At 46.8% G+C, this 20,299-nt stretch overlaps 1 protein-coding gene and 1 pseudogene across 2 annotated transcripts in view; one reads left to right on the top strand and one right to left on the bottom strand.

Moving 5' to 3' along the window:
• Kcns3 (potassium voltage-gated channel modifier subfamily S member 3) overlaps positions 1 to 20,299 on the top strand; it is a 64,904-nt gene that overhangs the window by 36,852 nt on the left and 7,753 nt on the right. The window contains exons 1-2 of one of the 2 annotated variants that reach the window (XM_023711032.1): positions 2,381 to 2,464; positions 7,390 to 7,577. The gene's annotated coding sequence lies outside the window, so the exon portion shown is untranslated. Of the gene's footprint in view, positions 1 to 2,380; positions 2,465 to 7,389; positions 7,578 to 20,299 lie in introns of those variants that run through there. The other variant, XM_004627487.3, reaches the window with a different exon arrangement.
• On the bottom strand, positions 18,120 to 19,668 carry LOC101585931 (annotated as a pseudogene).

Below are 20,299 nucleotides of genomic sequence, written 5' to 3'. Positions count from 1 at the left end.
TTAGCAGCCTAAGTTGTTTGATAATAACAATAAGCTTTCTTCTGGATGGTTAACAACCTAAGTTTGCAGAACAAAATTAGAGAAAAAGAAGGGCTGCAAGGAAAGCCAACATTTTCACCCTAACCTCCTAAGGTCAATTAAGACTCAGAACATATAAGAACTTGTACTGCAACTAATGTAACTTGGTAGTGTCCCGAATTTTCTGATCCTGGAGATTTTTTGGCCAAAGAGGAAAGTGAGCGATGATGTAGAGTGTGCCTAAGAAGAGTCACATGGAGAGAAAACATTCTCTCAGGCTTTCACAGAGAACACATTGGTCAAGCATTGGCCGTGACTCATCCACATGATTGACACTGACAAAGGTTCTACAATTGGAGGTACAGGATCTCAGGCTAAATCCTGAGGGGATTTCACTGACTTTATCAGACCCAAAAGCTACAACTCTTGTTGCATAGGTCCTGGTTTACCTTGGTCTTAACCATCCAGCAGAAAAGTATAAAAACGAAATATAAGAAATAAATCCATGCTGTTATGTTTAGCTGTAGGGGACTCAGGTCAACAATTTCTGACATTGCCAGTCAAGCGGAAGACCCAATACTATTATGGGCTACTGGACTCTTTTAGAATATTTTGCTGACTTTACAAACCTATAATATTCAAAAAGGAACTTAAAAAAAATTGGGGTATAACTATGAATGTCCATTTTGTATCTGTGTATTCAAAGTGGTTGGTATAGATATATAGTTATATTCTCTTAATGAATAGAATGATTTGTTCTAATGGTGTTTGTAAATAGGATCTCAAGTCTGCATCTTGTGTAACAATTAACCATTAAGAAGAATGTATGCAGTGTGTTAATTATTGAAACTGTCCTACTGATTTGATTTGAAACTGTCTCATTGCTATTTGTTTATCAATAAAATTATGGAAAAAAAAGGGTGTGGTGGGGATTGCATGGTTTTCACCATTGTGGCACTTAGAGTAGTGCCTGCCTCAGTAGCTGGCAGCGATTACCATGTATATTTGAACATGTTTACTGGCCATGGAGCACTCTGTTCTTGACTACCCCTAAACCACCCAACCATCCTGCTATTGAAGGCCATGTCAGTTACCTCTGGTTTTTCACCCTTATCTGTGAGTCATGGTGCATGGAGCATCTTTGATCTTGCATTTATGAACTCTTGCCTGATTTATTTCCTCAGGATACAAATGTGAGGTGCTGGGATTTCTCCTCACACATTGCTCCAGGGTCCTCTGTGAAGCTTTTGCAAGCCAGGTGGTGCTGCTGTTCTTATCTTCTGATGTGGTTGTCCTTGCACCCTGCACAGATGTTTGCTTTCCACTTGTCATTTGTTAGCGTGTCAGTGCAGTTGTTGGCATGGTGGCTGTGTGGAAGGATGAAGTTGGGCAGTGTCTCTGGCCCCCGGCAATTGCCTGCCTGTTTTCTGCCTGCAGCTGCAGACACCCTTTTCAGAGAGTTGACCCAGGCTTGACTCTAGGGCAGGAGCAGGGACTGTCCCTTCCTGGAGCCAGTGGAGAGGTGGCAGTCATGTGAGCTGCTCCGGGTGACCCCAGAGCTCTGGCAGCAGTCGGGGTGACTGGGGTGGGTGGTTTCTCTCCTCAGCAGTGGGACACATCTCCCCAGGGAGGCTTCTGGCCAGCATGCCTGCTGCTCCTAGGATTGTGTAGAAACAAACTTGGAGGAGAAGGAGATGGGGTTTGGTTACCTGCTTCAAGCCTTGGGCCTCCCTGGGCCGGGGCTGGATTTTTTTCATTCTGAACAGTTGAGAGAAATGTGATTTATATGAGCCTTTCAGGTGTAATTTAGAAATGTTGCTTTAGAAAGTACTTACTAGTTTGCTCATTGAAAATCAGAACATCTATAAATTTATTTTTAATCCCTGAACATGTTAAACCTTGAAAAGTTTTCATTCTCTTCCTGTGACAGATCAAATTTTTTAGAAATCATGTTAATTCAAGGATTTCTTATATTGACCTAAGATACTTCTTGGAATTTGATAATTTGGAAGAAATACATAATTCAGAGAGATTCTTAGTAATTCTCCATTTGAATCACCTGGAAGATTTATTATTCTGATTGCTTCGGACTATAGGATTTAAATATCAGTATAATTTTTCTGGCACAGTGAATCCAATTAGGGCAGGCTGATTGTGACATTTTAATATTATTTAAGAAAAATATTGGGTGACAGTTCTCATTAGTTAAGAGAGAAGTAGGGTAGAATCTCACCCTCCACCATGCCTATCATTTCATTACTCTCAGGTTTTATTGACAGCTGTGATTGATGAATGGCAGCAGCTCTGGGGAGCTGATAAACATTTGCATCTTTCCTGGGATCTAAGTGAGGTTTCCACAGACCTGAGCCAGCAGGGTGTGTTCAGCAGGCTGTGTGTTTGAAGCAGTACCAGGGCAAGTACGGAGAACATTGTTCCAGGGCTGAAGGTGATAGAGTTTGCCACACAGACTCTTTTTTTTTTTTTTTTTTTTTTTTTCTGTATTTTAGGGAAAGGTCTACAGGGTCTTCAAGGTCTCACTACTAGATCGGACTCATAGTGATTCTCCTGTTTACAACCTCCTAAGTGCTGGGATTACAGGCACACGCCACCACCCCCAGTCTCAGTTGCCATCTCAGTGTACCCCAGGGAGTGGGGCCAGCATAGCAGGCCTGGGGATTGAACCCCCAGCCCCTGCGCCTGCTTGCAGGTGCTTTAATCCACTGAGCTGTTTGGCTGGCTCTTGTCACATAAACTCTTACAGAGAAATGGCCAACCTTGCACCCAAATCATGAAGCCTGCTTTGAGGTTTAGCAGAAGGTTGCGCTTGTGTTTTTTCCTTGTTTTTTACGTGCTGCCTGACGCCATGACAAGAAATGCTGTGACTAAATTCCAAAAGAGTGAGTGTTACAGGGTGATTCAGCAGTGTACTGGCAGTGGGTCCTGTGCTAGGTCTCTTGGTCTAAGTTTTCTAACCTCCAGCTCCCCAAGAAGTGTTTGAAACCCTTTTAGCTGAGGGTGATTTACTCTCCAAGGCCCTTTTGGCAGTGTGTGGAAACAACTTCGGCATCTAGCGGCTGAAGCCAGGATGCTGCCAAGTGCCCTGCATGGTCCAGGTCCATCTGCGCAAGAAGGAACCCCTGGCCCCACTGCATCCAGGAGTGCAGAGGCTGAGAATGCCTCCTGTAGGAAGTTGCTAAGGTCAAGGTGCCACCAGAGAAGCTGACTGGGCCAGAGGGTACTGAAAGGTGTCGTTTCCCTGGTGACCTTATCATGGGTTGGGGATGATGATCTTACAGGCTTACAGCATTAGACACTGACTCTGAGGTGCCCTGGAACTGACCGAACTCTAGGACAGTGATGGCAAACCTTTTAGAGATGGAGTGTCCAAGCTGTGACCCAAACCCACTTACTTATCACAGAGGGTCAACACTTCAATTAAACCTGAATACTGAGGTTTTAGTTTAGAACAAACAGCACATATATCAACATCTTTTGTCTTAGAAGCAAACAATATCATACCATGAACTCACCACCGCTGCTCTGGGAGGTGGGCTTGTGCTGGAACACACAGAAAACTGTGCACACAAAGCTTTCCCTGCCTTAGTAAGTTACATTCTACATAGAAGGACTGGGTGGGCGGATGCTTGTGTTGGCCACAAAGCTCATGTGCTTGCTGTTGGTAGAGTGCTCGCGAATCTTGGGTCACCCCGTGCTGCCTCTTAGAATCTGAGTCAGAATAAAAGGAGGCTTTTTATGTAAAGATACATGAAACAGGGGCCAGGGAGATGGCTCAATAGAATAAGTGCTTGCCTGTCAAGTGCAAGGGTCTGAGTTCAATCCCTGGTTCCACCAAAAAAAAAAAAAAAAAAAAAAAGATACATGAAGCAAGTTTTGGCCTTCAGCTCCATTCTTGACATGTCCCGCCACCAAGACAGGAGATGCTGAACCTCGGGACAAGACCGTCCTCCTTTTTAAAGTGCTGGGATAGGTCTTGGCAGGCATTCCTGCCTCCCTCGTGTTCCTCCTTGGCTTCTACTAATTAGGTGCTTTTCATTCTCCACATTGATCCTGCTCATCAGTTTACTTCTTAGTCTTGTTGTCTTGGGGGAAGAGGACAGTTCAAAAGGATGTGTAGGCTTCACTGTATGACAGGGAAAATTAATAAGATTGCTGTTAGGACACTGTGCCTAACCAGAGCCTGTCTCAGTTTAGAGGGTAGCACTGCCATGACACATTTCAGAATGGATTAGATGGAGACAAGGACAGATGTACACGATCCTGTGCAAATACAGAGGACAGGGCCATTCCTGTGGAGTGTCTGCTGTAATCTATCAGATGCTGATTTACAGTTCTGGGAGGATGACTTCTGCCTGGGGATGGGTAGAAGGAGCTGCCATCACTCCTATGAGCCAGCTCCTGTCTGTGTGCCGCTTCCTGGGTTCTGTTCCGAGATTGGCTGTCAGGGCCAGAGCGATGGATGAGTCCAATATACAGTACCACTCGGTCTCTACCTTCTCCCTCTCAGCCAGGGAGACATTCATTTTGTGTACTTCCCAGTGGTGTTGTCAGCCCCCCAGGAAGTACAGCCAGGCTGGAGGGAGTGAGAGGAGGATGTAGAATCTCTGCAAAGAGGGGATTCTGCAGAGGGGAGCAGTGCTGGCGGAGCTAGTGTGTTTTGCTAGGATCCTGCTGAACTGAGCAAAGTACGAAGACTGTTTAGTGCTAAAGCACAGCACATACTCCCTGCCTTTGAGCACAGCACTGATCAGCTTGGAATGAACATAGAGAGCAGAAATGTAGGGTGGAGGTTAAGCAGGAACAGAGAAGTTGCCAATCTCAGTCATGTCCCTGCCACCATCATTCCTTGGCTTTCCCCGCAACAAGAGGGGTCTTGGTCTGCACACTGTGAGCAGAACAGCAGGCTCCCCTGGGCTTGGCTCCTGGCTCTGGTATGTAGGGACTTGTTGGTCTCTCAGTGTACCCAGGCAGACATGGCAGTGAGGAAAAGATAGACAAGAAGACAAGAGCTGGGTCAGGTGGTGGCCCATTGCCTGATTGGCAAATGACCTGAGAACAGTAGTAGGGAGTTTATTTATACCTTTGCAGAGTTAGTATCATGTGACACAAGGTTGCCTAGGGACTAACAGCTGACATTAACCAGGCTTTTTTTTTTTTTTTAAGACTGAGGTAGCTTGACTGTGTTAGACACTGAGGCTTTGGCCTGCCCTCACACCTATGACCAATTTCCAGCTTCGGTGGCTCCCCACATTGGTACTTTCAGTCATAAGACTCTGGGCAAGAAGCTTCTCTGAGGCTTTGGATCCAGCCTACAAAGGGGTTTGCTGAGACAGGACGTGGGTGTAAAGCCACCAATGTGCCTGGCATGCTGGCGACTCTGACCACACTGGTATCCAACTGTTGCTGAGCAGCCACACAGAACGTGAACATCCCGAGGGGCCTGTGAATCGCGGAAACTCAAAATGAGAAGTAGCAAGTACTAGTCTTACATCGCTACTGAAAGTCCAGTGTAAAATGTTTTAAAAAACAGGAATCTTGGTGATAGAAAATGAGGTTAGGGGCTCAAACCTGTAATTCCAGCACTTGGGAGGCTGAGGTGGGAGGATCCTTCTGAGTTTGAGGCCAGCTTGGGCTACAAAGTGAGTTTAAGTCCAGTCTGAACTGCATAGTGAGACGTTGTCACAAAAAGATGAAAAAAAAAGAAAAGAAAAGAAAAGAAAAGAAAAGAAAATGGGGTTAGGCATGGCAATTCTGAGTTTTAATGGCAGGGACAGAGAAATCGATAGCCTGAAAAGCTCTTCATTCGTCAGATATCAGCTGAAGGCCCCTAGAAAGTTTCTGTGAAACGAAGCCTTGGGACCATCCCGGGCTGGGCTGGAGGCTGTAGTGGGCTCCTGCTGTGAGATTCTAGTGATGCTTGGGGATCCTTGAGTATTGGATAACCAAGTACTTTGTTAGTTTCTTCCTTCAGTAATTAATATGATGATATCAAAGCTGTTTGCAATTAATTATTGCTCAGGCAGATTAATTTTATATTCCCTTAAAATGTGCTACATTTGAGAAGGCATCTGATAAGGAAAAGACCTTGTGTGTGACTGAGCTGCTTAAAAATGTGCAGTGGCATTTGTGTTTCACTGGGACACAGAGGTCTAGGGCTGCCTAATCCTGTGCTACTGGGATGCTGTGGAGAAGGAGGTAGGGAAGCAGGAGGAACAGGAGGGATTGTAGTTCCGGAACTGATTTTCTTTCTCCCTGTTGGGAATTTCTGTACCTCCTCTCCCAGGAGCTGTACTCGGAAGCTCAGGACGGAAAGAGCTGGTACTGCACTTTCTTCTGCATGGTCTCTGCACCTCTGCAGAGCTGGCCCTGCCCTTTCTGGGACCTGCACCCCCACGTGGTCACCCATCCAATCAGGAGCCCCCACTTGTTTGCTTATGTTAAGGTTAGGGGCTGTGAGCCCTGGGCTGGGGTGGGGTGGGGTGCGGTGGGGTGGGTGGGCCTCTGGGCTGTGACCACAGCAGCATTATAAGGCCAGCAGATCACAGCCACAGGGGGTGCTTGGTTAATCTCTGATACAGCTGGAAGCACTTCCTAGTGTTTTTGTCTCAGAGTCAATATTCTTTTCTCCCCCTTCTGCTCCTGGTTGGTAGGAAAGTGGAGAGTGATGCTCAGGTGTTCAGATGCCGGTGCAAGTCTGGGGGAAAGTGTCACCCCAAAAGACGCCTGGTGGACCCGGTCAGGGATTCGAATCCTTCTGCTTTCTTCAAGTTATTCAGAGGCAGAAATAGAAATTTGTATTTGTATCTGTTTTGACACAAATGTAACCCCCCACCAGCATTAGTCAGAGAATTCTACATTAGCGCCCGTGAAATATAACAGACAGATAAAGAAGAGTCCAATTTGGCTGGGCTTTGAAATCTAGTGATTTCAAATTAGAGCAGGAGAATTCATTCTGTGATAGCAGTGACTCCCAGTTGTGGTTTGTCTCAGAAATGGATTAAAACATGGTCATTTAGAAGTTTGTAAGTTGCGCTGGGTGACCTGGCTAGGAGAGGGCTACTCCTGCAAGGACACGTAGGAGGGAAGCTCGTCCCTGCGCCTGGTTCTCCAGTCTCTTGGCTGCATCAGTGGAGATGCCTGAGCACCGCACTACAGCAAATTTGAAACTCCTTAGGCCATCTGCGTGCCTAGCTGGGGTGATGGCTCCCCGGGGAAACGGACAGCCCCGTGCCTGGAGGCTCAGGGGCCTGTGAGGTTTGGGTCTCACCGGTCCAGTGCCGAGAGCCCTGAGCTGGAAAGTCACGGGCATGTTTCTTTCTGGAGTTACAACTCGGTACATGCTTTCTCCTGTAGGCAGCTGCTCCTGGCCAGCGATTGCCCTGGCTTGTTCCACTGGACGACGAGATTCTTCTCCTCTTACTGACGCTAAATGCCAGCACACAGCCTGCATACCAGGACGGGGAGCCCGGTGGAGCCTTGTGCCTGAGGATGGCCATTCCACTGCGCAGGATGAGGGCAGAGCGTGCAGCATCACCACCAGGGTAAGAGCTGCCTTTCTGCATCATTTCTCTGATGTCTGTTTTCTGTCAGAGGAGAAGGAGCCTTCCCAGGCACTGACTGAAGAAAGAGTGTGGGTCTGAAAGGGTCTGTTGGAGTCCTGTGTGGCTGTGTGTGGACCCCATGGAGCTGGAATCGAGACACATTCACACCGGGTCACACCCTGGAGGGCTTAGTGAGTGTCTGGCCCAGAAATGTTTTTGTCCGAGCCACATAACCTTTAAAACACCCTGGATTAGTTTTAATTAAACTTGAACGAGCCCACACATGCGTCAGGGCTTCCAGGTTCTTCTGGAACACCAAATGTGATACATCCAAACTAAGACCGTTCTCCTAAAGGAGACTGCAGCCGAGTCTCAAACTCTGCCTTAAACAAGATTGTTCAAAAAGCCCCCACCTGCCCCTTTACTTGGTTGACATGCTTGGCCATTGCAAACACTGAATTTTGCCAGGCTTGGTTGGTCCTCAGTCTTTTTGCTAACTCTTTGGCCAAAGAAATGGTAGTTTTGGCTAACTCTTCAGATGAAAGTGAATATCTTTTACTAGACTGAACAGCACTTCCAGGAAGTGGCAGTGGCTGCAGAGAGGACAGTAGATGATCCCTTCTGTGTGAGAGCCTAGAGTTAGCATGAGGAGCAGTCATACTGGTGTTGAGGAGGAGGACCCGGGACAACGCCAGGTGTCAGGTGCTGATGTAAAGCTTCACGGAGCGCTGAGGGAGGGCCGGGGAGGCAGGGAGGTGGGAAGGAGCACCATTTGTCTGGCTCAGGAACATTCACAGGTGTGTTCCTGCATGCAGTGTGGCCCGATTGAGGCAATGGGCATCTACTGCAGGCTTAGTGGGTCTCTTGGGATAAAGTCCTTATTTTCTTGGTTGCCAAGCTATCAATTGCCTTTTACTAACTGCACAGATTTCTGGCTGCTGGGATTCACTAAATCACTCACACTCCTGAGCAGCTCTCTATTGGAGACGAGCTGTGTGAAGGGCAGAAATCTCTCGAGCTTCCAGAGAGGCACATGCTCAATAAAGATCCAGGTGGGAATGAGACTGTGCTTGTATGATTGTCCCGGTTGCGGGAAGCAAGCATGGAGAGGGGAGGGAGAAGAACTGTCAGAGCTCTTATTTTAGAGTGAAGTTTTACCTGTGCCTCTTGCTGGATGTTTTCAGGAGACCCTTTGTGCTTGTTATTTTAAAGATAGGTTAGCCTTTCCTTCTGTAGATCAAGAATCTTCCTATTCAGGATCACTCACCGGGAAGAGGCAGCTCAAAGGCCAGCTTTCAGAGCCTCGGCTTTTGCTCCGCTGGTTGCTGCTGGTGGTGTATGGTCAGTGAAGGGGTGGGGTGGGCTCTTCTGTTCATTTCAGCATGAAAACCGGGTTCAGGCTGTGATGCTGGGAACCAGGGTGAGCGGAGAACCAGGCTGTGCAGTTCCTTCAAGTGGACCATGCCGGGGAAGCGAGTCATGCTGCAGTGGGCCTGGTGTTCCCTTGGCTGTGTGCTGGCTGGGAACTTCACACTTTCAGTCCCAGCTTGCCTGGTGGATTGGGCCGAACCTCTTGGAAAGGCTCTAAGGGAGAAGCTCTGAGCAGCACCCTGGGGTGTGCAGGCAGTGCTGCTCCTGGGAATAAAGACTCAAGTTCCGAGGGTTCCTGGAAGTTTATTTTTACATTCTTAGCCTGGGCAGTCTGAGATTGATGCCCCACAAACAACCATTTATTTCTCAGAGATGCAAGGTTCAGCTCCTGTTAAAAAAAAAACAAAACAAAAAACAAACAAACAAAAAAACATTGATTCCTTGGGCCTAGGTTCAAGGTTGCCACTGTCCCCACTTCCTAATCCACTGCAGGGTGGTAGGAGACCCTGGCTTGGGCCCACTTGCTGTTCCTCCTAGGCCTGGTGCTGCTTTCTGTGAGAGTTGCTCATCCCAGGGGTAGGGGTTCCTGAGGGCACACATGTCTCCTGGAGGGAGACTTTGTGGGGGGTGCCTAGGAGCAGACCCTGATGGGCAGGGGTGGAATGAGATTAGTTTTTAATTCTGTTTACATTTGCTCTGTTTTATTTGGTATAACATCGTATGGTGTATTTAGTCTGTTTTCTATTGCCTAATACAATACTGAGGACTGAGTCATTTGTCAAGCAAAGAGATTTGCTAAGTTGCAGCTTTGGAGGCTGAAAGTCCGTACAGCTCGTGGGTGCATGGTGGTGGGATGTGTGTGTGGAGAGAGGTGGTCGGGAGTATGTCTCGGCCACTGGCTCCTGCAGCTGCTCTCCTGAGCTCCGACTCCAAGTGCCACAGGGCTGCCTCAGCTGTTTCAGCAGGGCCCGCCTGCCCTGCCCCAATCCCTCCCACCAAGCCCACCTCAAATCGCCTCCATCTCTGCACTATTGCTGTACTGGGGCCACACTGCTGACAGTGACCCCGGGGGACTGAGCGCCTCTCAGGCATAGCCCTGGGAAGGTTAGAAATTGAATTTTGCATGCTCTTATAAAAATGCAAATACTTTTTTTCCTGTGCGTTTTAATGGAATGAGATGAAACTCATAGGAGAAAGCTCCAAAAAGATGGCAGTGTTCATGCTGAAACGGCCTTTTTCTTTAATGACATGGCTAATGTAGTGGTTTTTTTGGACAAGTAGAAGGAAAAGGGAAGTTGGGCCTGTATTTACTTTCATGGAATTGGCTTTTTAAAAGTGATGCTGCCCGGTAAGAAGAAGCTGGCTCGCATTGTGTGCTCCCTTTCTGAGCACAGTGAGCACTGTCCAGACGGCCCTGCGCGTGCGTGACGTGTGCAGGGCTGTGAGGGGATGCAGTCTCCAGCCTTGCAAAGTGAGTTTGAGAGCTCAGAGCCTTTTGTTAACCTTACACACACCAAGAGGCCTAAGGCAACCAAATACTGTGTATAGGGCTGTCGTTGTGAGTGACAGAGGGACGCAGCCAGACAGTCCATAGAGTGAGTCCAAGAGCCTCTTTGGGTAGCAGTGAAAATAGCTGTCAGTCCTGCTACTTTGTGGCCAAGTGCCACTACAACACAAGATGTCCCCAGTTTGGGACCCCACATATCCTCAGCCTGCTCATACAACATCGTTGGAAGGGACAGCATTTCTCAGGGCCGGTGGCAGGCAAGATATGCACATTAAAATATCAGCCATTCTCTCCTGCTTCCATTCAAAAAATAAGTGCACAGTTTGAGGTATAGTGGAAAGAGTCCGCCCATGAAAGCTGCATAGGGCTAGCTGGACCTCTACAATAAGGGGGTAATGATTGAGCCCTTGGTTGGGGAGTGTTAAGCATGTGGCTCATTCACTCAGTGAGGCTATGCACTGCCTGCCTACTGTGGTCAGTGCCACTCCCATGATTGAAGGTCGAACAAGGCTGTGTGTGAACAAGGCTGTGTGCCAAGCACATTCCACAGCACTCGTCTAGAGAAGGGGGTCAGCAAGTTATTCTTTGGTCACTGTTAATAGTTTTAACATGCATAGAAATAGAGAGGGCTACACATTGAATTCTTGTGTGCCCCTCATCCCGCTCCAAGCAGGCCAACTCACGGTCGTCTTGTGTGGTCAATGATTTTGCTTTTCCTCTGAGTTACTAGAAATGGATCCCAAATGCTATATAACTTTATCCATAAATATTTTAGTATGTCTTTCCAGCAGTTAAAGACTCCTTTTAAGGAACACCATTGTAGTCCCATTAGGACACCAAAAAATTAACAATATCAGTTGTTATTCTGATGTGCCTGAACGTAAGCATTTGGCTTGAGAATCAGCATTTATCCCAAGCCCGTATATTGGTTTTGTTGGCTTTTTTTTTTTTTAAATTTAATTTATCCTGTTTGGCTTCCTAGAGTCTGAATTTTGCTGACTGGATGAGCAGCAGTCGCATATTGTCATTCTGATCTACTTGGTAGGAAATGTCTCATCAGGTTTCAATCCGGGCATTGGCAGCCACTGATGACCATTCTCTAGGTCTATTATTATTATGAGCTGCAAAACAGTGGGGCTTTAATTCTATTACCTCTTCATTATTCATTAGCTGAAATCCTTTTTTCAAGGACAGTTTTATTGAGAGTCAATAAAAACTACCATTTCTTTTTCTTTCTTTTTTTTATTTTTTAGATTCTCTGTATCCTAGGCTAACCTTGAACTCATGATTTTCCCATCTCAGCCTCCTGAGTATGGAATTATAGGCATGTGCCGCCAAACCCAGTTTAAAAGATTCCTTTTAAATATGTGTACTTCATTGGTCCTTAGTATATTCATAAGATTTCACAGTCTTTTTTTTTTTTTTTTTTTTTTTTTTTAGTACAGTATCTATAGGGTCTCACTATGTAGATCAGATTCGTAGTGATCTTCCTGTTTTCAGCCTTTCAAGTACTGGGATTACAGGTGCGTGCCACCACACCCAGTCTCAGCGCACTCCGGGAGTGGGACCCGCATGGCATGCCAGGGATTGAACCCCGGTCGCTGTATTCACAATCATTTTAATCTAGAGTGTTTTTCTCACCCCTTAAAAGAAACCCATACTCATTAGCAATTTGCATTCTCTATCCCCAAGTTACGAGAAACCACTAATCTACTTCCTGTCCCTATAGGTATGCTTATTGTGCATGCCTCACACAGTTATGTGCCACATGCTGACGTTTCGAGATGACAGTTCCTCTCTGTTGTGGACTAGGACTGAGTATGACAGTGATCCCATAAGATTACATGGTAGCTATATTGGCTTTTGTTACTGTACTGTGTGATCTTGGCACAGTGACAAAATCGCCTAAGGACACATCTCTCAGAGTGTGTCCCCATTGACACAGAGCTGTAAATGGAGTAGTAGAATAAGTGGCCTTTGTATGCTTTCCTGTCAGCATCATGTTCTCGAAGAAGCTGACAGTGTAGATCAGTGTGGTTAGGTCAGGACTTCATTCCTTTCTTTGGCTGACTAACATCCTGTGAGACCCCACATTGTGATTTTTTTTTTTTTTTTCTTTTCTTTTTGGTCTTTTTCAGACAGGGTCTCGCTGTGCAGCTCAGACTGGCCTGGAACTCACTTTGTACCCTAAGTGGGCCTCGCACTTGCAGCGATCCTCCTGCCTCAGCACACTGTGTTGACGTGCTCGTCAGTTCATCAGTGGATGGACCTGTGGGCAGTTTCCTCTTTTTGGCCCTCCTGAGCACAGCTACTGGGAACATGCAGTTTTTAGTTTTGTTTGGACGCAGACTGTAATTTCTCTTGGTAGTACTCCCAGGAGTGGAGCGGGTGGGAGGTCTCAGGTGAGTGGGTGTGAGGTCTCAGCAGGATCCAGGGGGTTCCCGTGGCCCTGGCTCAGTTCTTCAGGGGAGGTGTGTCGCAAGAGTGAGGCTGACCTTCGTGACCTCTGGCCTGTCCTCTGACAGTGGGATCTCTCTTTCTTACATGCTTCCTTGCCATAGGGTCATGTCATGCCTTGCAGCCTCCAGAATTGTGAGTTAAAGGAACCTCTTTTTTTAAATCAAATTTCCCAACTTGAGTTATTTCACTGTAGCGGTGAGATGTGGATCAGTATGTCTGGTGGGCTTATTTCTTGGTGTACTCATAGTTCTGCTCCTTTGCTCTTCTCTCTGACCTGTCTGTGTCACACTGTCTTGACTACTTCAGCCTTGGAATGTAATAAGTTGCAAAGTTCGAGCCCCCTCCCTTGTTTTTTATCAATACTGTCTTGGCTAGCCTGGGTCCCTTGGGTTTCCATATGAGTTTTACAAACCAGTTGTTGATTTTTGAGAAGAAGATTTTGAATTTGTAAAGTGGAGAAGTGTTGCCATTTTACCAGTAGTGTGTCGTCCAACTCACAACCATAGTAGTCTTTCCATAGTCTTTCCATGACTGATATTACTTTAACTGCTTTCAACCGTGTTTTCTATAGAGAGCCCTTCCTGGTCCTCATCATAGCCCGGGAAGTTTATATTTGTAATTTCATGAAAACTTATTGGAACTCTAGTGAGTTAATTGCATTCTACCACTTCTAGGGCAACCCAAGGTGAGAATAAAGACACTAAATCATGTTTATAGGTATGAGGAGTCAAAGGGTCCTAAGTCCAGCTGCAGTAATGGCTATCTGGAACGAAGGCCTCAACTCAGGGCCAGACCCAGGTTTTATTAATTTGTGAAGAGAGGAGTGGCTTGAGGATGATTGACTAAGGCTGGTGGGAAGTGAGTGCTGTGAGCTGGGCTAGGTAAGAGGCTTGAAATCACCTCTGCAATATGCAGAGAAGGGTATGCAGAGAGGGTAATCTCTATGACAGAACCGAGGGAGGCTCTAATGTTTTGGAAAGGTTGGTGCTTCGGCTCTGATGCATAACCTTTCAAACCCCAGAAAGTCATCCTTGAGGCTTATTCCCAGGATTTCCTATTACACAAGCTAATGTTATCAGAAAATAGTAATTTAATTCTTTGTTTTCAATCTGGAGGTATTTTGTTTCTTTTCCTTGTCTAATTTTTTGCTACTAGAAATTCTAGTACCATACTAAGTAGAAATAAGGAGAATGGGTTTTCTATCTTTCGTCATCAAGTATGTTTTAAGGTGTGGTTTTCTCCCCATAGATGTCCTTTATCAACTTGGGAAAGTTTTCTTCTGAATTTGGTGTGTACGTGTGTTTAACCGTGATGGGGCTTTGGATTTCTCAAATGCTTTTGCATTTATTGTAATGATAATGTCTTCCCATTTCTTTTCTTAGTGTGTCTTTATGATTTACATATGTTAGGTCAGCCTTATACTTCCTGAAACAAATTTTAGTAATCCTGATATATAATCCCTTTCATATCTTGTTGGATTTGGTTTGCTGTGCTTTGTTGAAAAATTTTCATGTGTGTTCCTAAGAGCCACTGGTCTGTGGATTTCTTGTGTGGTCTTTTTCTAGCTTGGTGTGAGGGTGATACTGGCTTCATAGAATGAACTGGGAACTGCACTGTCCTCTTTTACTTTCTGTAGGTTTGTATTTCTAGCAGTTTGTCCACTTTTGGCTTCTGTGGTCCTGGATGTATAATTGCATAGCAACGCCTTCATTGTCTTCTTTCTTTTGATGTCCACGGTGAGGTCTGAAGTGCTTATTTACTGAGCCAGATTCCTTAGTAGACCAAATCTTGGGTCTCTGAAGTGTTGAGATTCCCTGATGTTTAAAGGAATGTTTGTTAAGATAGTGTGAGTTTTCTTATAGGATCTTTTTTTAAAACTTTCCCCAGTAGTTTCAAATCAGCATGTCCTAGGGTTCTAGAAATACATTATACAGAAAACTTGATGGCAGAAGCTGCACAGGGTTTGTTTTCCAAAGAAAAGTACTGTTTCAAGGGAGAAAGAACTTCCTAGGGATACCGCAGAGCTGTTTCAAAAATCATTGGAACAAGGCCTGTGAATGGAAGTGGAGGGCCCAGGTCACAGTCTGCTTTAAGAGGTAATAAATATGGCTGAGTTTAAAGAAAAAAAAAAAAAAAAGAAAAAATAACTTTCATCACTGATTTCACTCTCATTTTGTCTCATTTCTTTCATTTTATTTTATTTTATTTTTTTAGTTTGGCTAAAGGTTTATCAATTTCATTTTTTTTTTTTTTTTAACATAACCAACTTTTGGTTTTGTAGATTTTTTTTTTTTTAGTACTGGGCATTGAATACAGGGATGTTTTAGCACCACTGAGCTATATTCCCAACACTTTTACTTTTTGCTTTGAGGCAGGATCTCACTAAGTTGCCCACTTCTGCCTCAGCCTGCCAGAGTGCTAGCATTAGAGCTGTGTACTGTGTGCCACCATGCCTGGTGACTTTGTTGATTTAAAAAAATTTTTATCCAGGCACTCAATTTTAATAACTTCTAGTTTAATCATTATTTTCTCTTCTCTTTCTAGGTTCTTACGGGACAAAATTATCAATTTGATATCTTTCTTTTAATATAGGTGTATAAAGCTATCAATTTTCTTCTAAACACAGTTGTATCAAACACCCTCAAGTGAGTTATGTTCATTAAAATTTTTGTCTTTGTTCATCTCAAAGCAGTTTTAATTTTCTTTAAACTTTTTCCTTTGGTTATTGGTTTTGATTATTATTTATTTTTCTTTTTTTGAGGCAGGTCTCACTGTGTAATTTAGCCTGGTCTTGAATTCACTATATAATCCAGGATGGCCTCAAATTTGAGGTAATCCTCCTGCCTTCACCTCCCAAGGGCTGGAATTATAGGCATGAGCCACCATGTCCTTGACTTACTGGTTGTTTAAGAGGGTGTTAATTTTCCTCAGGTTTAGGTTGTTAATGGGGATAGAACCTCCTTCCACTTTGGCTGGTTCATATGCTGGTGCCAGTTAAAAGTTTCTGCTGCCTTTGGCCTTGGAACAACCCCAGACACTTGCAAGTTGTGGGTGTGGCCTTCAGCCTGTGGACTGGAGGAGCTGCTGGCACTCAGGTGGAGGAGCTCTGGGGTGCAGGCAGGCAGTGAGGGCTGCCCTTGAAGGGCTCCTGGGCCTGGTGGCCTCCTTCTCTCCCTGCAGGCCCAGAGACCTGAGATGCTGGCTCCTCACTGTGTGCTGCTGCCCCAGTGTCTGTGGCCACCACAGGTCCAGGGTGAGGCTGAGTGGTGATGACAGGAGCTGAGCGACCTCACCTCCTTGACTGCCTTCTCTCGAGTGCTTTGTCACAGGGAAGGGGGCTGGCCAGCATCCTGAAAGTGTGCTGAGGCTTGTTTCCTGACTGAACCTGGTCTACCTGGGGGATCTTCTGTGCACTGTGGTGTTGAGTAGACTTCCCCCCAGCTGTTTGTTGGGTCTCCTTACTCTATAAGGCTCCGATCTCCTTCTACCCTTGCACACATTCTAATGAGCCCAGTGGCGATTGAGAGTGGGATACTGGAATCGCCAGCTATTATTAGAATTATTTCCTTCTTCTTTCAGTTCTGTCAGTGTTGTTCTGTCTTTTTTCCATCCTACCTCATTTGGGACCTTAGCTTCAGAATGTGCCACTCCCAACCACCCTTCTGTCCTCTGCTGCTGCTGTGACTGAGTCTCCGCTGTCACCAGACAGTCTCAGGTATCCTGTGGAGGACATGGGCCCTGACTCCCCACTGACGGGTGAGGTGCAGGTGCATGGCCTCCATCAAGAAAAATAATCCTCAGGACGCATCAACAAGCAGCAGAAGGGATTTATTGGGTAGAAGTTTAGAGTTTCTTTCCTTTTTTCTTTTTTAATGTATTTTAGTTCAGGGCTTACAGGGTCTCACTACGTAGATCAGATTCATAGTCATTCTTCTGTTTTCAGCCTCCCAAGCACTGGGAGGCTTGCACCACCATGCCCAGTTTCCCTTACTGTTGAGACAGTAAGCACTGAGGTGCACCCCCGGGGGCAGGGCCAGCACTGCAGGCCTGGGATTAAACCCCAGCACTTTAGTCTGAGGGTAATGGATAGAGTTACTGTCTCTTCTTCTTCTTCTTCTTCTTCTTCTTCTTCTTCTTCTTCTTCTTCTTCTTCTTCTTCTTCTTCTTCTTCTTCTTCTTCTTCTTCTCTCTCACTCTTTCTTTTTCTTTTTTTATTTCTTTCTAAATGAATTGGGTAGAATTTTAAAAGTACACAAAGAAATACAGCATAGACCTTTAAGAGGTGCAGCGGTTCCAAAAGATTTTACATCAGACTCCTTCCCTTATTCTCTTTGACACTATTGCTGCATACATGTGTACTTATAATTCTTACGCTTTTTTGATGGAGGTACTCTTTTTCTTTGTCTGCCTTTTGTCTCTACCAACATTTTGCCCTAGCTTTTTGCATGACATTCAGGTTGACGCATTTATTTGTTCTCTTTATTTCAACCGATTTATATTTTTGAATGTAAATAATTGTTTTCCAGTGTACCACTTACATTGTTTCTGTTGCTGTACGCTTCATTATAGGGATATTTTTGTAAAGAAAAATGTCTCTCCTTAACTCATACTGTTTTCCTAGCATATAATTCATGCAGGAAGGCAGAATAAATGTTTGATTTTTGCTTTATGTTTCACTGAATAATGAAATTAGTATTCTCGCACACTCCAAAAGTGACCAAGATATTTGTTTTAAAACATTATTATGAAGTCAGGAATTTTTACATACTTGGTGCTTCAGTCCATTAAAAATGTCTTTGTCTGGGGCTGGCGAGATAGCTCAGTGGACTAAGCATCTGCTTAGGCAAGTGCAGGCACCAGGGTTTGATCCTCAGTGCTGCCCCCGGGGCGTGCTGAGCCAGTGGTCGAGTCTGGACGACTTGGGTATGATGGTGCACGCCTGAAATCCCAGGACTGAGGAGGTTGAAAACAGGAGAATCACTAGGAGACTGAACTGTATAGTGAGACCCTGAAACAAATACATACGTGAAAATTTTTTTTTCCTTTTCCATCTGAGGCACGGACTTCCCGACTTCCACAGCGGGAGTCTCCTTAGTCTCATGTAGTCTTCGACTCTTTTTTTTTTTTTTTTTTTTTTTTTGCATTAAAATATTATCTTTATTTTTCAGACAGGGTTCACTATGTAGTCCACAATACCTTTGAAATCACTAGGTAGACCAGGCTGGCTTTGGCCAGTGACACACCTCCCTCAGCCTCCTGAATGCTAGGATTACAAATGAGTGCCACATCTTGCTTTATCCCCATTTTATCCATGAGGAAACTAAGGCGCAGAGAGGTGCAGTGACTTGCTGAGATGACACAGGGAAGACATGGGTAGAGCTGAGGTTTGAACCTGGGTAGCTTAGTTATGTCTCACTGTTTATCCCAGGCTGGCCTGCAACTCATGGTGATCATCTAGCTTCAGCTCCTAAGTGCTGCGATGACAGTCACACAGCACCAAACGGGCCTGCTGGGCCCTTAAGAGTCATGCCGGGTCCAGCCCACTCTTCCTGCCCAGGATGAAGCATGGCTGACAGGAAGGTCAATTCTGGTTCCGCCACTTACTATGAAACTTGACAGACGGGGGTGGGCTGGAAAGTTGGCTTGGTTCTATCTAGGGTCCACCTGGGTGCCTGCCCCTGACAGGCTGGTGCTCAGGGCTGCTCGGAGCTCCTTGGGCGTGAAGACACCCAGCTCCGTAATAATGCCACCAGTGATGAGGTCATGTGGGGTGACATCAAAGGCGGGATTCCAAACCTCAATACCAGGTGCTGCAATCCTGACCCCGTTTACATCAGTGAGCTCGTGGGCGGGGCGTTCCTCAATGACGATATCCTGGCCAGTCTCCAGACGGAGATCACAAGAGGAGCTGGGGGCAGCCACGTAGAAGGGGATGCTGTGGTGCTTGGCAGCAATGGCCAGCTGGTAGGTGCCCACTTTGTTGGCAGTGTCTCCGTTGGCGACCACCCGGTCAGCTCCCACGACAACAGCTGATACGCCCCTGTGGGCCATGGCGGCAGCTGCCATGCTGTCAGCAATGAGGGTGGCAGGGATGCCCTCGTATACCAGCTCGAAGGCTGTCAGCCGTGCACCCTGGTTGTAGGGCCGGGTTTCCGTGCAGAAGGCTTGCTCCAGGCGGCCCAACTGGTGCAGTGACCGGATCACACCCAGGGCTGTGCCGTAGCCAGCGGTGGCCAGTGTGCCAGTGTTGCAGTGGGTCAGCACGCTCACCTTGCCACCCTGGGGGGCTGCCCGGTCCAGGAGGTGGTAGGCTCCCAGGTCCCCGATGCTACGGTTGTCCCTCAGGTCTTTCTCCAGCATGTCCTCGGCGTAGCGGATCACTCTCTCCCGCACCGCCTCCTCGGTGGCGCCGTCGCGTGCCGCCTCCTGGGCCGCAGCGGCCCCCAGGTCGCGGGCGGCGCGGGCCATGTTCACCGCGGTGGGTCGCGCGGTGACGAGGAGGCTCAGCCGGTCGCGCACGAAGGCCGCGAGCTCTGCGGGGCCCGGGCCGCCCGCGCCGGAGCGCAGCTCCACGGCGAGGCTGAGACATCCGACGAGCGCAATGGCGGGGGCACCGCGCACCTTCATGTCGCGGATGGCCTCGCAGGCCTGCTGCACCGAGACCACCGCTTCGTAGAGGCTCTGCTGGGGCAGCAGCAGCTGGTTGAGCACCTGCAGGGAGCCCGGCTTGTAGCGGATGGACTCCAGCGCCATGCTGCCACCACGCCCCTCTTCGACTCTTTATCCTGTTGTCTCTGCACGTTTCTTTGCTTTCTGCTGTAGTAAGGTATTGCAGGCTTATCCAGTGCTTGCCTGCCTCACGATATGATTGCCTTTACTCCGAGGACACTGGATTTTTTTTATTTTTTTTTTTTTTTTTTTTTTGAAAACATGAGAAATTGTAGTTAGGTATCTCAGTTTCGTCAGTTTTGGGACTGGTGCCTTGGGTGGGTTTCCCAAGAAGCAGCCTGAGGCCGACTGTGGGGAAGGTGTTTGGTGGGAGCCCTGGAGAGCACCAGCCTTTGAAGCGGAGGAAGCGGGCACACGGAGGTGTGGACTCGAGGGTGTCCGCAGAAAAAGCCCTGACTTGGGGAGGCGTGCAGGGAGCAGCTCTGTCCGCCTCGCCTCGCTGTCTGTCCGGCAGGCACGTGACTCTGGGCATGCAGCTGCTGTCCTGCTGGAGATAATTCCTAAAGTGGGACTTGGCGGGGAGCCCTCGCTCTCCATACCCCAAGAAACTGCGACAGTGAGTGCCTTGGCTTGGGAGGGGAGGGTCCGATGCACCACGGGTCAGAAGAGAAGAAAGATTTTTCCCTTGCCAAAAAACCAAGTCATGAGCTCAGAT

The sequence above is a fragment of the Octodon degus genome, unplaced genomic scaffold (assembly GCF_000260255.1).
Source record: "Octodon degus isolate 3935 unplaced genomic scaffold, OctDeg1.0 scaffold00019, whole genome shotgun sequence".
Taxonomy (NCBI): Eukaryota; Metazoa; Chordata; class Mammalia; order Rodentia; family Octodontidae; genus Octodon; species Octodon degus.
Note: the sequence above shows the minus strand (reverse complement) of the source record. Positions and strands in the feature narration are given on the sequence as shown.